The sequence below is a fragment of the Scyliorhinus canicula genome, chromosome 14, assembly GCF_902713615.1.
Source record: "Scyliorhinus canicula chromosome 14, sScyCan1.1, whole genome shotgun sequence".
Classification (NCBI taxonomy): domain Eukaryota; kingdom Metazoa; phylum Chordata; class Chondrichthyes; order Carcharhiniformes; family Scyliorhinidae; genus Scyliorhinus; species Scyliorhinus canicula.
The window spans coordinates 158711822-158715034 of NC_052159.1; positions in this window are offsets into that span (position 1 = coordinate 158711822).

Here is a 3213-nt window from a genome sequence, read left to right on the forward strand (position 1 = left end):
AAGCGGAAAAAGTACAGCAGCATTCCCTGTGAATGAAACCCTGAGAAGGTGTGAATCATAACACAAACACCTTTCTTCCTGATTCAGTTTGGACCAAACCCATCCCATTGAAACTCAACATCCCCAGTAACATGTTTTAATAATATTGATTGTCACAAGTAGGCTGACATTAACACTACAATGAAGCTGTGAAAATCCCCTAGTCGCCACATTCCGGCGCCTGTTCAGGTACACAGTGACTTCATTGCAATGTTAATGTAAATACTTGTGACAATAATAAAGATTGTAATTATTATAAACCACCTTTAACATGAAAAAATGTCCCAGGACAAAGCTGATAAAGTTAGGCAGCAAGTTAGGGGCAGCAGGGTAGCATGGTGGTTAGCATAAATGCTTCACAGCTCCAGGGTCCCAGGTTCGATTCCCGGCTGGGTCACTGTCTGTGTGGAGTCTGCACGTCCTCCCCCTGTGCATGGGTTTCCTCCGGGTGCTCTGGTTTCCTCCCACAGTCCAAAGATGTGCGGGTTAGGTGGATTGGCCATGCTAATTGCCCGTAGTGTCCTAATAAATGTAAGGTTAAGGGGGGGGTTGTTGGGTTATGGGTATAGGGTGGATATGTGGGTTTGAGTAGGTGATCATGGCTCGGCACAACTTTGAGGGCCGAAGGGCCTGTTTTGTGCTGTACTGTTCTATGTTCTATGTTCTAAGTCACATAAGAAGCTGTCGGGCTGGGGAGATATGATTGAGGACTTGGCAGAAAGCTCAAAAAGTGGCCGTGTCGTTAACGGGAAGAGGACGGCTGTCGACTCCAGAATGATATCAATGGTTTGGTTGAGTGGGGGAGAAGTGGCCAATGGAATTCAGTCTGGAAAAGTGTGGGGCACAAAAAGCAAAGGAATACTCAATAAACAGGAGATATTGAGGTGGGTTAAGAAAGACCTTGGACTGCAGTCCAGGTTCTCGAGGATGGCAGGTGGTGAAGAAAGAACATGGAGTGTTTCTCTTTATTTGGTGAGGGATTGAATACAAAATCAGGGATGTAACGCTGGAAGTGTATGAAGCACTGGTTAGGTCGCAGCTGGGGTTCTGTGGACAGTTCTGGTCACCACATGGCAGGAAGGACAGAGTTGATCTGCAGAGAGATTTACAAGAATGTTGCCCGGGCTGGAAAGCTGCAGCTATGAGGAAAGACTGAGGCTGGCATTGTTTTCCTTGGAACAGAGGAGGCTAAGGGGTGACCTAATTGAGATGTACAAAATCGGGGTGCCCAGATAGGGTAGACAGGAACGACTTGGGGCGCGAATTAATGGAAACATTTCTGAGTGCCATTTTGGATGGATTTGGGGGGGGGGGATGTTTCCCGTCGGCTTTATCGATGTGAGATCCGAACCGGCATTGACCCAAAGGGAAGGAGTCCCGTGGCACACGCTGGGTTTTTCCCGCTGCTCATAATGCTGACAAACACCCCACCTGCCTAAATCCCATCCGGGTAGATCAGAGACCTCAGCAGGGAAGGCCCGGCCGAGGCTGCACTTAGACCCATTTCATCAATGATGTCCCAGTCTCTCAAGCCCCCAACGCAACCCCTGAACCCCCTCCCAACACACTATAAGGGAGTCTCCGGGCCTTCCTGCACCCCCCCCCCCCCCCCCACAGGCTACCCCCCAGGCCCGATTCCCACCGCACACAAAATGCCAGCTTGCCACCTTGTCAGTGCCCCTGCCAGCTGGCTGTGCCACCCAGGCACCTTGGAGGTGCCATCTGGCCATGCTGTCTAGGCACCCTGGCAGTGCCAACCTGGCAGGGGTGTCTGGGTGTCAGAGGGACAGCCAGGGTGCCACCCTGCCCTGTTCCTCACCACCCAGAGTTCTCCAATGTCACCCCTACCCCGGTGCTGTTATTCCTGGGAGCAGTGCTAAACGGCACCATGGCGGGCTTTAGTTCCCGGGCTCTGGAATGATCTGGGATGAGTCTAATGTCTCATTTAAATATGTGTATCTGGATATCGCCCTAGCGCGATGCTCCGAGCCGCCCGATCATCAACAATCTCACGAGAGGCCTCTCGTGAGTTCCAACAACCTGGTCGAGCCACAGAGACGGCCGCACGAGGCCGTTCCATCGCGCCCTTGTTTCCCCCAAGCTGACGGTTCAGTTACCGGGGAATCGATTTAAGGTGATTGATAGAAGGATGAGAGGGAACATGAGGAAAACCTTTTCCCTGAGAGGCTAGCGGGGGCTGGAATTCACTGCGTCAGTTAGTGTTTGAGGCTGAAAGGTTTGGCTCAGTTGAATCCTGAAACCCACAAGGCCGCGGACCGGCTGCTGCAAAACAGGATTGGAATCAGCGGCTAGTTTCCTTTTTGGCCGGCGCGGACCCAATGGGCCGAATGGCCTCGTCCTGCCCCATAACCTTTCCATGGCTCTGGGTGACCAAAAGCTTGGTCACAGAGGGAGAGTCTTCAAGGAGAAGAGAGGGTGGTCGGGGATCAGTGAGATTGCAACAAGACAGCAGGTCAACATCAAGACAATTAATGAGAAATCAGAACAAAATCTTCAAACTGCTAGGGAATTGTCTGCAACAGGGTTATGTGCAGCGAGTGGGGTTAGACTGGGTGGAACAACAGACTCAATGGGCCGAATGACCATTTTCTCTGCTTGAGCACTCAGCCATTTGTCAATCCCAGACACTGTGACACTGTGAATTGTACTGAGTTGACTGGGGTGAAGGGGATTGCAGGGACAATGGATGTGGGGGGGGGGGGTGTGGAGACAGAGGATGTTGGGGGTGGCGTGGGCTGCAGAGTAGAGGGAAACGTGCAAGCTGGGACTCCCCCGCCCGGCTCCAACACGTGTAGTGACCACTTTGAGCACCAATAAACTGATCCTTGGTGACTAATTGGTTAGCTGTTTCTGAGAGCCAGCAGAGATCCGATGGGCTGAGTGGACTCCTCCTGCAATTCCTGTTTTGTTCCAAAACACTTCACAGCCGATGAGATACTTTTGAAGGGCACAGCAAGCTCACACCTACTGTAAACTTGACTGGGATCATCTGTCTTTTGGCAATGTGGGATTTGTCATAGAATTTACAGTGCAGAAGGAGGCCATTCGGCCCATCGAGTCTGCACCGGCCCTTGGAAGGAGCAGCCTACCCAAGCCCACACCTCCACCGTATCCCCGCAACCCAGTAACTCCACCTCACCTTTTTGGACACTA